A 15,372-nucleotide genomic window follows, 5' to 3' on the forward strand; every position below is an offset into this window, starting at 1 on the left:
CCTCTCTGTGGTGCTGTTGTACTGAGCCACCATGACCTCCTCCTGGGGATCTCATCTGGGTCCTAATTCCACTTTTCTGCAGATATCCCTCCCCATGCTGTGTGTCCTGTCCACCTCTCTGTGGTGCTGTTGTACTGAGCCACCATGACCTCCTCCTGGGGATCTCATCTGGGTCCTAATTCCACTTTTCTGCAGATATCCCTCCCCATGCTGTGTGTCCTGTCCACCTCTCTGTGGTGCTGTTGTACTGAGCCACCATGACCTCCTCCTGGGGATCTCATCTGGGTCCTCATTCCACTTTTCTGCAGATATCCCTCCCCATGCTGTGTCCTGTCCACCTCTCTGTGGTGCTGTTGTACTGAGCCACCATGACCTCCTCCTGGGGATCTCATCTGGGTCCTAATTCCACTTTTCTGCAGATATCCCTCCCCATGCTGTGTGTCCTGTCCACCTCTCTGTGGTGCTGTTGTACTGAGCCACCATGACCTCCTCCTGGGGATCTCATCTGGGTCCTAATTCCACTTTTCTGCAGATATCCCTCCCCATGCTGTGTGTCCTGTCCACCTCTCTGTGGTGCTGTTGTACTGAGCCACCATGACCTCCTCCTGGGGATCTCATCTGGGTCCTAATTCCACTTTTCTGCAGATATCCCTCCCCATGCTGTGTGTCCTGTCCACCTCTCTGTGGTGCTGTTGTACTGAGCCACCATGACCTCCTCCTGGGGATCTCATCTGGGTCCTCATTCCACTTTTCTGCAGATATCCCTCCCCATGCTGTGTGTCCTGTCCACCTCTCTGTGGTGCTGTTGTACTGAGCCACCATGACCTCCTCCTGGGGATCTCATCTGGGTCCTAATTCCACTTTTCTGCAGATATCCCTCCACATGCTGTGTGTCCTGTCCACCTCTCTGTGGTGCTGTTGTACTGAGCCACCATGACCTCCTCCTGGGGATCTCATCTGGGTCCTAATTCCACTTTTCTGCAGATATCCCTCCACATGCTGTGTGTCCTGTCCACCTCTCTGTGGTGCTGTTGTACTGAGCCACCATGATCTTGTTCAAACGATGCTCTAAAATATACTCCACGTCATGTAAATCTCTGGAGCTAAACCGAAAACCATGCATCACCGTGTGCAAAATCTTCATCTGAGGAATCAACTATAACAGAAAAAGGACATGTAAAAGTATTTTTTAATAGACGGATTTGAAGTTATGCACACTTCAGAAATATACTTATTAGGATATATCTGGCCGTCAGCCATTAAATGCCCCCCTGAAGAAATTGGTCCAAAAATAATTTGTGCAGCCCTCCATTGAATTTCAAAATCCCGACGTGGCTCTCGAGCCATAATTATTGCCCATCCTTGTTTTATAGTGTGTAAATTACTAGCTTATAACTAGCCATACAAATGTGTTGTTTCATTGCAAGAACATGGGATCTGATTGAATGCCTAGATTCAATCAGATCAAGCCTTAACCGCCGATCGCAGACACATGCATAACATATTGTAATGAAACAGCAGGGAGCAGGTCTCGAACCATCGACCTTCGAGCCCGAGGTACGGCGCGCTATCGACTGTGCCGCAAAAGCATGCTCGTGCGATATCGTCGTTACGATATGTTTTGGCGGTGTTGGAGGTGAAACTGCCTTGGAGTCATAACCAAACCGTTGAGCAGCTACTCTTACGATAATTGTCAAGGAACCACACCCACCTCACTCGCGTTAGAAGTTCAGAACGGGAAAGTGAAGGCTAACGAAATAATTTTACTCAAAGTGAAAAATTATTCAACGAAATAATGAGGATTTCTTTCATCCTAATCGAGGTGTAGATTAGGCCTAAATCTCACATTCCAGTGTTCGAATTTGTAAACAAGGCTGCATGGGATTTCTGTTAATGCGCCTCCCGTTCAGCCAATTGCAATGTCCACTTTCTTTTACTGTTGACAAGCAATCAAATCTAATTTGGATTATGATTGTTTGAACTCACCCACTTCAGACAGAGAGGAGAAGAGGAGCAGCAGGTGGATGGAGAAGCAATTCAGCACATACATGATCAAGTCTCAGAGTTAGAACTTTTCAACTGTGGAACAACACTGAGGAAACTAAAGCTATGTTTCAAGAACCACCCTTTTAGACAGCTGGGAAACTTCAGTTTTGAACTCAGCAGGACCGTTGCCAACCTGGACTCAGGGGTAGACGTAACATAGTAAATATAAATCCAGACATTCCAATTAGTATGATATGTTACGGTATGTATTAAGTTTGGGCTGTTCTTTATCCATTTTGTATATGATATGTTATGGATTTACAATTCCTTTGATATGTTACGAATTGCAATTCATACAATATGTTACAAATTGCAATTAATACAACAGTGAAATGCTTATGCTTACTTACGAGCCCCTAACCAACAATGCAGTTAAAAAAATACAATTTTGTCAACAATTTGCTGAACGTATTATATGTTACAAATTCCAATTTGTTTTTGCTAACGTTCGCAAGGTATCTAGGTGACTAACGCCAATGTTAGCTAGGTAACTAACATTGGCTAGGCTAAGGGTTAAGGTAAGGTTTAGGAGTTAGGTTAAAATGCAGCTGTATGACATAACTTTTAAAGGAGAAACCACTGTATGTAGATATTTCATTAAAAATCAGTTTCCAGCTACAATAATCATTTACAACATTAACAATGTCTAGACTGTATTTCTGATAAATTTGATGTTATTTTAATGGACAAAAAAAAGTGATGTTCTTTCAAAAACAAAGACATTTCTAAGTGACCCCAAACTATTGAACTGTAGTGTACATCAAAAGGTGCCATAATATGGGCAAATACACAAAACATCCACATCAAATTTAAAAAAAAATGTTTTGATTCAGTATTGTGCAGTATTCATTGACCATCCTTACAAACCACTTAATGTAAATGTACATTACTGTGTTGTACATAGGCTGGACCTCTAGGGTTGTACCTGTAGACTTTCCATCACCATGAAGAAAAACAATGCACAATACAGTAATTGAGTACATTGAGACAAAAAAGTGGTTTGTGATGATGTGGCTCAGTTGGTGGAGCAGCGGCATGCAATTCTAAGGTTGTGGATTCGGTTCCCATAGGCGACAAGTATGAAAAAGTATATCAATGTTTGCACTCAATACTGTATGTTCCTTTGGATAAGAGCATCTACTAAAATGGAAAAGGACCATTTCAGTTTTCACATAAAAGTGAGTTACGTTTGCAAAGTATTTCAAGAAACTGAAAAACAACGTTTGACTAGTACGGTACATTCCTAAGCTTATTCAAAGGTAAATGTTCTGACTTACAAAAAAAACATTTGTGTGAGCGAGGTTTGAAAGTACATTTTCTTGGATTTTTAGCGACATTTTTAGCTTCCCAAAATCTCATGAAACTATCACCTCCACCTTCACATGACTGGTGCCTCCCCTTGCAGATGCTTCCCCTTGTAGTTTTCCAAAGCTCAGAGGGGAACTAACTCTGACAACATGTTTATGCTGATTCTCTCCCCCATCCACAGATTTGCCATAGTAAATACTAGAGTAAGTTTCAATGTTTTATTTTATGTAACCTTTATTTAACTAGGCAAGTCAGTTTAAGAACAAACTCTTATTTACAATGACGGCCTACCGGGGAAGTTAACTCCGTTTGAAACAGGACTAAGTAAAACCTTACTTTATATTGTTCTTATTGCCATTTAATCACAGGGACATTGCACTCCAATGTTTTCAGACATCCACAATTAGTCTAATGTCTGACATGATTTATCTAAAGCGACTTGCAGTCATTTACTTTAGGTATAAAGGTGCTAAAAAAACTTGTCATATGCCAGAAAGATGTCATCAAGGGTAAGGGTGGCTACTTAGAGAATCTCAAATATATTATATATATATACATATATATATACATACAGTGGGGAGAACAAGTATTTGATACATTGCCGATTTTGCAAGTTTTCCTACTTACAAATCATTTAGAGGTCTGTAATTTTTATAATAGGTTCACTTCAACTGTGAGAGACGGAATCTAAAATAAAAATCCAGAAAATCACATTGTATGATTTTTAAGTAATTAATTTGCATTTTATTGCATGACATAAGTATTTGATACATCAGAAAAGCAGAACATAATATTTGGTACAGGAATCTTTGTTTGCAATTACAGAGATCATACGTTTCCTGTAGTTCTTGACCAGGTTTGCACACACTGCAGCAGGGATTTTGACCCACTCCTCCATACAGACCTTCTCCAAATCCTTCAGGTTTCGGGGCTGTCGCTGGGCAATATGGACTTTCAGCTCCCTCCAAAGATGTTCTATTTGGTTCAGGTCTGGAGACTGGCTAGGCCACTCTAGGACCTTGAGATGCTTCTTACGGAGCCACTCCTTAGTTGCCCTGGCTGTGTGTTTTGGGTCGTTGTCATGCTGGAAGACCCAGCCACGACCCATCTTCAATGCTCTTACTGAGGGAAGGAGGTTGTTGGCCAAGATCTTGCGATACATGGCCCCATCCATCCTCCCCTCAATACGTTGCAGTCATCCTGTCCCCTTTGCAGAAAAGCATCCCCAAAGAATGATGTTTCCACCTCCATGCTTCACGGTTGGGAATGTGTTCTTGGGGTTGTACTCATCCTTCTTCTTCCTCCAAACACGGCGAGTGGAGTTTAGACCAAAAAGCTCTATTTTTGTCTCATCAGACCACATAACCTTCTCCCATTCCTCCACTGGAACATTCAGATGGTCATTGTCAAACTTCAGACGGGCCTGGACATGTGCTGGCTGGAGCAGGCGGACCTTGCACGAGCTGCAGGATTTTAATCCATGACGGCGTAGTGTGTTACCAATGGTTTTCTTTGACACTGTGGTCCCAGCTCTCTTCAGGTCATTGACCAGGTCCTGCCGTGTAGTTCTGGGCTGATTCCTCACCTTCTTTATGTTCATTGATGCCCCACGAGGTGAGATCTTGCATGGAGCCCCAGACCCAGGGTGATCTTGAACTTCTTCCATTTTCTAATAATTGCACCAACAGTTGTTGCCTTCTCACCAAGCTGCTTGCCTACTGTCCTGTAGCCCATCCCAGCCTTGTGCAGGTCTCCAATTTCATCCCTGATGTCCTTACACAGCTCTCTGGTCTAGGCCATCGTGGAGATGTTGGAGTCTGTTTGATTGAGTGTGTGGACAGGTGTCTTTTATACAGGTAATGAATTCAAACAAGTGCAGTTAATACAGGTAATGAGTCGAGAACAGGAGGGCTTCTTAAAGAAAAACTAACAGGTCTGTGAGAGACAGAATTCTTACTGGTTGGTAGGTGATCAAATACTTATGTCATGCAATAAAATGCAAATTAATTAATTAAAAATCATACAATGTGATTTTCTGGCTTTTTGTTTTAGATTCCATCTCTCACAGTTGAAGGGTACCTATTATACAAATTACAGACCTCTACATGCTTTGTAAGTAGGAAAACCTGCAAAATTGGCAGTGTATCAAATACTTGTTCTCCACGCTGTATATATCCAGTATATAAACACTTTTTTCGTTACTACAAGAAAAAACCCTTGAATGTGTAGGTGTGTCCAAACTTTTGACAGGTACTCTATCTGTAATGAATACTCCGGGAGAAAAAGGTGTAGATTCACGCGCAGAACGCGGCAGATGTTTAAGGCTAGGGGGCAGTATTCGGTAGTTCGGATGACTGACGTGCCCAAAGTAAACTGCCTGTTGCTCAGGCCCAGAAGCTAGGATATGCATATAATTGGTAACATTGGATGGAAAACACTCTGCAGTTTCTAAAACTGTTAAAGTAATGTCTGTGAGTATAACAGTACTGATATGGCAGGTGAAACCCCAAGGAGAATCCATCCTATTTTATTGTTTTTAGGTCACAGGCCATTCCAATGCTTGTCTAAGGGATATTCAAAGGAATTCCTCCCAGATTGCAGTTCCTATGGCTTCCACTAGATGTCAACAGTCTTTAGAAAGGGTTTCCGGCTTGTTTTTTGAAAAATGACAGAGTAGTTGTAGTTTTTCAAGGTGGCTCTCAGTTGGACTGTAGTCTTGTGGAGCTCGTGGATGAGGGTGCGCACTTCGTTATTTATCTCTGGTATTGAACATACTACATTCTGTCTTAAATTTGATCATTTGTTTACATATTAGGATACCTGAGGATTGATTAGAAATGTTGTTTGACATGTTTGGATGAAGTTTATCGGTAACTTTTGGAATTCCTTTGTCTGCATGTTGAACGAGTGGAACGGGTGGATTACTGACTCAAACGCGCCAACTAAACTGACTTTTGGGGATATAAAGGACTTTATCAAACAAAACAGCCATTTTTTGTGTAGCTGGGACCCTTAGGATTGCAAACAGAGGAAGATCTTCAAAGGTAAGTGATTTATTTTATCGCTATTTCTGAGTTTTGTGACACCTCAGCTTGTATAGAAAATGTTTTTAATGCTGGTGTATGCGGGGCGCTGTCCTGAGATAATCGCATGGTCTGCTTTCGCCATAAAGCCTTTTTGAAATATGACAACGCTGTTGGATTAACAAGAAGTTAAGCTTTTAAATGATGTAAGACTCTTGTATTTTCATGAATGTTTAATATTATGATTGTTGTATTTTGAAATTCGCGCTGTGCAATTTCACCGGATGTTGTCGAGTCGTGGCGCTAGTGTCCCACCTAGCCCAAAGAGGATTTATTAAGCCTTCTCATAAGGCAGGAATCGTGGTCACATGCAGGCAATGGTCAAACACAGTTAGGCAGTCAAAAACAAACAATAAATTACAACCATACAAACAGAAAGAACTGAACGAAATTGGGAGCTGATGAGACCAGGTGAGAAATAAACACAGGAGAAATCAATGAACAAGGATGAAAGGCAGGGCTACATTCCAGAACACAAGGTTTACAAAGAAAAGCAGAACCTTACAGTATCTCCCAATTTATTTATGTTTTATTGTAAAAAAAAAAACACTTGTAAAAAATACAATTCACCTTCTACACTTTTTCGAGTAATGGCGTACAGTGTTGACTGATATGCCAATATTGCGCAGAATTTAATGTGATGATTATGACACTTAATGGCTCAAATCGCTCTAGTCCAGTGCCTCACTTCTTTATTCCTGAGACTCAGTGGCTCTCTTTCCTTTGTAGATGAAGAACATTCCAGTAGTCACCCCCAGCAGCCCAAGAGTGAGGCCCACTCCACAGAATACAGCAGGACCAGGACCAACACTGGACCCACTGACCTTATATTCTGGAAGACAAGATGTGTCACCAGAATCAGCACAATACACAACCACTCATCACACACTGCCTTGGAATGGTTTGTTTCAGGTCTCATTTTCAGAGTTGTTTGAGTTCCTACTTAAGGTTTAATATTAAAGTAAATATACTGAACAAGAATAAAAACGCAACATGTAAAGTGTTGATCCCATGTTTCATGAGCTGAAATAAAAGACCCCAGACATTTTCCACAAAACCTTATTTCTCTCAACTTTTGTCCACAAATTTCATTACATCCCTATTAGTGAGCATTTCGTTTTGCCAAGATAATCCATCCACCTGACTGGTGTGGCATATCAAGAAGCTGATTAAACAGGATGATCATTACACAGGTGCACCTTGTGCTGGGGACAATAAAAGACCACTCTAAAATGTGCAGTTTTGTCACACAACACAATGCCATAGATGCCTCAAGTTCTGAGGGAACATGCAGTTGGCATGCTGACTTCAAGAATGTCCACCAGAGCTGTTGCCAGATAATTTAATGTTAATTTCTCTGCCATAAGCCACCTCCAACGTAATTTTAGAGAATTTGATGTATGTCCAACCGGTCTCACAACTGCAGATCACATGTAACCACGCCAACCCAGGACCTCAACATCCGACTTCTTCCCTGGCGGGATCGTCTAAGACCAGCCACCCGGACTCATCTGATTGGCTGGGCCTAGCTCCACAGTGGGTGGGCCAATGGCCTCCCAGGCCCACTCATGGCTGCGCTGCCTGCCCAGTCATGTGAAATCCATAGATTAGGGCCTAATGAATTTATTTGATTGACTCATTTCCTTATATGAACTGTAACTCGTTGAAATTGTTGCATGTTGCGTTTATATTTTTGTTCGGTATAGAACCATGTACAAAAATATGATGTCCTCTCTCACCCCTGGTTTTGGGGTCCTTCAGGGCCGTGTGCGCCACAGCGCAGATGTAGACGTCTTCCTTTTGTGGGGTGAAACTCAGGCTGGAGAACTGGTGGAACGTTCCATCTTTATTAGGATAGTAACGACTGAGAGACAACCCCTCAGTCACCTCCATTCCATCCTGGTCCAGTTGACTTTGACAGGTGGGGGAAAGAAATCATTCACAAAGCAGATGAGGGTGTTCTCCACCCCCAGTTCCACCTCGTCCCTGGGGTAGGTGGAGCTCTCAGGGGCATCTCAAGGGCAACAAAAGCCTGAAACTATTCACTCAAAAATTGAAGTTGGTCAGACTTTCGAAATGTCACTGCCTATTGTCCCGTTAATTTGTGATTAAGGCAGATACTGTACATATACCTACTCAAAAGATAGCATATTTGGTATTTTAGTAGGAGCCCCATTAGCTGTTGCGAAAGCAGCAGCTACTCTTCCTGGGGTCCACACAAAACATGAAACATGACATAATACAGAACATTAATAGACAAGAACAGAACTACATCAATTGTAAAAAGGCACACGTAGCCTACATATCAACACATAATGTACACACAAACTAGGTTAGACACGTGTTACTGTTTTTATTGAAGTCGCCATAGAAGACTTCATCTCCATCAATCTCAAGTCCCACCGCAGGATCACTTGACTCAAAGCATCCAAAGATAAAGCGAATTTCATGATGAACTGAAATGGGGGAAAACACATTACTTCAAATTAATCAACTGAGGTTTATATAATATATCTACACTACCAGTCAAAACTTTTAGAACACCTACTCATTCAAATGTTTTTCTACATTTTGAAAACTAATTTTTCTTACATTGTAGAATAATAGTGGGGACATCTAAACTATGAAATAACACATATGGAATGATGTAGTATCCAAAATAGTGTTAAACAAATCCAAATATATTTTACATTTGAGATTCTTCAAATAGCTAGTTTTAATGAAAGCTTTGCACACTCTTGGCATTCTCTTAACCTTATTTGAGCTTCACCTGGAATACTTTTCCAACAGTCTTGAAGGAGGTCCCACATATGCTTTTAAGAAGTACTTGTTGGCTGCTTTTCATTCACTCTGAAGCTGGTTCGAGTCATCCCAAACCATCTCAATTTGGTTGAGGTCAGGGGATAGTGGAGGCCAGGTTATCTGATGCAGCACTTCATCACTCTCCTTCTTGGTAAAATAGTTTTACACAGCCTTGATGGTGTGTTCGCTCATCCATATGTCATATTCTTATTCCATCCCTTTACTTTCTTAGATTTGTGTGTATTGGGTTGTTGTTGTGGAATTGTTAGATTACTTGTTAGATTACTTGTTCCTCCAGGGGAAGGACTGCCCGTTCCATGATCTCGCCATCACGGTTGACAACTCCATTGTGTTCCTCCCAGAGCGCTAAGAACCTTGGCGTGATCCTGGACAACACCCAGGTCGTTATTAAATCTCGTGGAAACCAACATCATGGCGGTGGCCCTATCTTTATTAACGCAAGGAGGTTCATGCTCAAACAACATCCGCAGAGTAGGATGACCATTTGCCTCACACAGGAAGCATAGATGGCGCAGGTCCTGAATCCAGGCACTTGTCATCTTGTCATCTGCCCAATGTCTGGATTACTACAATTGCTGTTGGCTGGGCTCCCTGTCTGTGCCATTAAACCCCTACAACTCATCCAGAACGCCGCAGCCCGTCTGGTGTTCAACCTTCCCAAGTTCTTTTTAATGTATCACCCCGCTCCTCCGCGTATTTCTCCACTGGCTTCCAGTTCCAGCTCGCATGTATGTTTAGTCAAGACCATGGTGTTTTTGCCTACGGAGCTTTGAGGGGACCACTGCCTGACACCGCAGTACCTCCAGGCTCTGATCAGGCCCTACACCCAAACAAGGGCTCTGAACTAGTTTTCATCCACCTCTGGCCACGCCTCCCTACCACTGAGGAAGTAAACAGTTGTGAGCTCAGCCCAGTCAAAACTGTGTCTGCTCTGGCCCCCAATGGTGGAACAAACTCCCTCACGACGCCAGGACAGCGGAGTCAATCACCACCTTCCGGAGACACCTGAAACCCCACAATAAGTATTTAATCTTCAAGGAATACCTAGGATAGGATAAGTAATCCTTCTCACCCCCCCCCCCTTAAATGATTTAGATGCAAAATTGTAAATCAGTTGCATGGCTGTTCCACTGGATGTCAGAAGGTGAATTCACCAATTTGTAAAGTCCCTCTGGATAAGAACAAAGCCAGTATCACTGCTCAAAATGACTTAAATGTAATGTTAAATGTAAATGTTTTGGGTTTTCGTTGAAAAACAAATGATAGTCCCACTAAGTCCAATCCAGATGGGATGGTGTATCTGATCCGCTGCAGAATGCTGTGGTGGCCATACTGGTTAAGTGTGCCTTGAATTCTAAATAAATCAAAACAGACAGTGTCACTGACTTAAAAAAAGCACCCCACACCATAACACCTCCTCCTCCATGCTTTAACGGTTGTCACGTCTGTCCTGAATACCCTCTCCAAGGCTCTAGAGGTCATCAGTTCAGTCATCCTTACAGACACTGGGACACCTAGGGCAATCACGCCAAATCTACGTTATGCGCACTTGCAATTAATTTTGTGACTCACCTGGTCATAATATGTGGAATTTAGCCATTTAATTCAGAGTTTTAGGACCACTGTCTTGAACTCACCGAATTCTGAGATTAACCAGTTCCGAGTTTCCAGTTGTATCGAACACGGCAGAAGTCATGCTGGATTGACAGAATGGCCAATTTTGAGTGTTTATCCTTTAAAGCTTGGAAAAGAGACCCTTAAACCCAGACTTGGACCACACACCCACTTCACTGAATAGCAAGCTAGTGAATGCTTTGCAATGCTTGCAGTTAGCCACTGATTCCTTCCAAACCACTCATTGTTGAATTTGCGATTTCCAACTTGTTGTATAATGTTATGTCCATTGGCCGATGAGCACAGATACATTTTTTATGATATCTTTTCATAATTTCTCTTCATATGACAAGGATTGAAAATGATTTGCCAGTAGATTCAATTTGATTTTGACTGCTAGTTTACTCGCTAAGATTTTGAAAGTATCATTTTTTCCGTTGACACAATCAGTCCAGTCAAAGCTGCGGTACATATGTGATTTGACATTTTATCTGTGGACAATGACCTTGAGCCTTCTTGGATGGGCACTTCTAATGTAAATATGGCAGCACCCAAGGGGCTTGAATTTTCAATCACTACCTTTAGATTTGGCGGTGATGTAGTGTCCCCATGAATGACAGAACACTAAGCCAATCACAGTGCAAACTAGAGAACATTACCAACCCCTACGCTCTGTATTTTCCGCTGGCTGCCCCACCACCACAGAAAGCACTGAGCTAGGCTGAAACACCTGCATTTTGGAGCTGCCTTACTCAAGAAAGCCAAAAAAGAGACCATGTTTTTATGCAGCTTTATTAACTCAATGTTTTTTTTGTTGCTGTTTTACATTGTTTACAAACTCATATGAGACACGCATTAATGCCAAAATAACATAAAACAGGCAACAACAACAAACAAATACAACAAATGGCCCATTAGGTTTTTGACACATTCACCACTCACCCGCTGAAAGATCAGCCACAAAATGTTGGCACCATTGTAACAGGTTTTAATCAAACCGTGGTCTCCAGCTTGGGAACAGAAGAGGAAGACTTGATGCGGTGGTCTCAGGTTGGACTACTCCAAACAATCTCGGTTCTGACACACACAAGCTTTTCAGGTTCAGCAACCCATTTCAATAACACACACCCAACAGCAACTTTTGATTCATGAGAGAACCTTCATAAATCAGCAGAATGTTAATAACTTATTTATTTACACTTTTTTTAGTTTCTAACAGACAGAGAGGCCTGCCTCACTTCTAGTCCTTCGAGCACTATTTTGTTTTTTATGTATTATTTCTTACATTGTTAACACTTAAGATTTTCTGGGCTATTACATACAGCCGGGAAGAACTATCGGATATCAGAGCGACGTCAACTTACCAGCACTGCGACCAGGAATACGACTTTCCCGAAGCAGATCTTTTGTTCCAAACCACCCAGGGCATTTGAACTGTTTCCAGAGGCTGACCCAAACCAATGTCGGTACAGCCACCTGGATTCGTTGTGCGTCGCGCCAACAGGAATAAACGTCTCCCCCCCCGGGAAGAAGAAGGGGGTGGGTGTATGCTTCATGATTAACATCTCATGGAATAATTGTAACAACATACAGGAACAAGTATTTTTGTTCACCTGACCTAGAATTCCCCACAATCAAATGCCAACCGTATTACCTCCCAAGGAAATTCTCCTTGGTTATTGTCACAGCCGTGTATATCCCCCTCAAGGCGATACCACGACAACCCTCAAGGAACTTCACTGTACTTTATGCAAACTGGAAACCATATATCCTGAGGCTGCATTTATTGTAGCTGGCGATTTTAACAAAGCAAATTTGAGGACAAGGCAACCTAAATTTGATCAGCATATTGCCTGTAGCACTCGTGCTGGTTTAAAACACTGGATCACTGCTACTAGATTCCGATTTATACAAGGCCCTCCCCCGCCCTCCTTTTTGTTAAATCTGACCACGACTTCATTTTGCTCCTTCCTAAAAGCATAAACTCAAACAGGATGTACCCGTGCTAAGGGCTATTCAACGCTAGTCTGACCAATCGGAATTCACGCTTCAAGATTGTTTTGATCACGTGGGCTGGGACATGTTCCCGGTAGCCTCAGAGAATAATATCGACATATACTCTGATTCGGTGAGTGAGTTTATAAGACACCGTGGATAGATGGCGGCATTTGAGCAAAACTGAAAGTACGAACCATGGCAAGGTGACAGGGAATATGGCTGAATACAAACAGTGTAAACAGGCAATCAAACAAGCGAAATGTCAGTAAACTGAAAGTGCGAACCACCGCATTTAACCATGGTGATTTGAGATTATGGCCGAATACAAAGAGTGTAGTTATTCCCTCCGAGGCAAACAAACAAGGAAAATGTCAGTATAGAGACAAAGTGGAGTCGCAATCCATCAGCTCAGACACGAGACATATGTGGCAGGGTACAGACAATCATGGACTACAAAAAGAAAACCAGCCATGTCACGGACACCGACGTCTTGCTTCCAGACAAACTACACACCTTCTTTGCCCGCTTTGAGGATAATACAGTGCCACTGACACAGCCCACTAACAAGGACTGTGGGCTCTCCTTCTCCGTGGCCGGCATGAGTAAGACATTTAAATGTATTAACCCTCACAAGGCTGCCGGCCTAGACGGCATCCCTAGCCGCGTCCTCAGAGCATGCACAGGCCAGCTAGCTGGTGTATTTACGGACATATTCAATATCACCCTATCCCAGTCTACTGTCCCCACATGCTTCAAGATGGCCACCATTGTTCCACCCAAGAAGGTAACTGAACTTAATGACTATCGCCCCGTAGCACTCACTTCTGTCATCATGAACTAGGCCCACTTCAATTTTCTTACCACCCCAAAAGGTCCACAGATGATGCAATCACCATCACACTGCCCTATCCCATCTGGACAAGAGTAAGAATGCTATTCATTGACTATAGCTCAGCATTCAACACCATAGTACCCTCCAAGCTCATCATTAAGCTTGAAGCCCTGGGTCTCAACCCCGGACCCTGCAATGATGGGTCGTGGATCCTCAACACAGGGGCCCCACAGGGGTGCATGCTCAGCCCCTTCCTGTACTCCCTGTTCACCCATGACTGCGTGGCCATGCACGCTCCAACTCAATCATCAAGTTTGCATACAACACAACAGTAGTGAATTTGATTACCAACAACGACGAGAGGGATGTGAGGGCACTGGAGTGTGGTGTCAATCAATCAACAAAACAAAGGAAGTTTCAGGAAACAGCAGAGGAAGTACTATCCACATCGAAGGGACAGCTTCCTCAACCTCAACGGGGGCCATGCTCAGCCCCCCAGGTGATGAAGGTGCAGGAAACAACATCCTCACAACAGTTGAATTTGATCCTCGAGAGGAACACAGTGTGGTGGGAAAACAACTTCTCACTCAACGTCAACAAAACAAAGGAGGTGATCGTGGACTTGTACCCCTCTATCCACATCGAAGGGACAGCAGTGGAGAAGGTGGAAAGTGGCTTGCTGCCACGGACAAACTGAAATGGTCACCCACACAGCCAGTGTTTAAGAAGGTGCAACAGTGCCTCTTCAACCTCAGGAGGCTGAAATGGCTTGTCACCTAAAACCCTCAAACTTTTACAGATGCACAATTGAGAAATATATCACTAGCATCACCAGGGGCAAACTACCTGCACTCCAGGACACCTACAGCACCCGATGTCACAGGAAGGCCTTAAAGATCATCAAGGACAGCCACCCGAGCCACTGCATAGGCTATCATCCAGAAGGCGAGGTCACAGGTGCATCAAAACAGGGACCGAGAGACTGAAAAACAGCTTCTATCTCAAGGCCATCAGACCGTTAAACAGCCACCACTAACATTGAGTGGCTGCTGCCAACACACTGACTCAACTCCAGCCACTTTAATAATGGGGATTGATGGAAATTGATGTAAAATATATCACTAGCCACTTTAAACAATGCTGGTTAGGGTAGGTTTTAATAGTCACAGTGGGTACTCTGTTTATCTTATATGCTGTTGCCTAGAAACTACACATATCTACAGTGCATTCGGAAACTATTCAGACCCGTTGACTTTTTCCACATTTTGTTACATTACAGCATTTTTCTAAAATTCTATTAATTTGTTTCCTCATGGATCTACACACAATACCCCATAACGGCAAAGTGAAAACAGGTTTAGAATGTTTTGCAAATGTATTACAAATGAAAAACACAAATACCTTATTTACATCATACATTTATATTTTTAAATATAAAATATATAAAATAAATATATCCCATTTAGCAGACGCTTTTGTCCAAAGCGACTTACAAGTCGGCTGGGGCCACTACTTTTACATATGGGTGGCCCCATATACCCACGACGCTTGGCGTTGCAAGCGCCATGCTCTACCGACTGAGCCACACACAAATATATATATATATATATATTTATATATATTTATATATGTATATCTTTTATATTTGATTGTAATTGCCATTAAGGT

General features: G+C 42.6%; 1 pseudogene; it reads right to left on the reverse strand.

Annotated features, from left to right (window-relative positions):
- Window positions 1-7,066: 7,066 nt before the first annotated feature.
- Window positions 7,067-13,979, reverse strand: LOC135547891 (H-2 class II histocompatibility antigen, A-K alpha chain-like; annotated as a pseudogene).
- Between the last annotated feature and the right edge of the window lie 1,393 nt (window positions 13,980-15,372).

This window comes from Oncorhynchus masou, chromosome 11 (assembly GCF_036934945.1).
Source record: "Oncorhynchus masou masou isolate Uvic2021 chromosome 11, UVic_Omas_1.1, whole genome shotgun sequence".
NCBI lineage: Eukaryota > Metazoa > Chordata > Actinopteri > Salmoniformes > Salmonidae > Oncorhynchus > Oncorhynchus masou.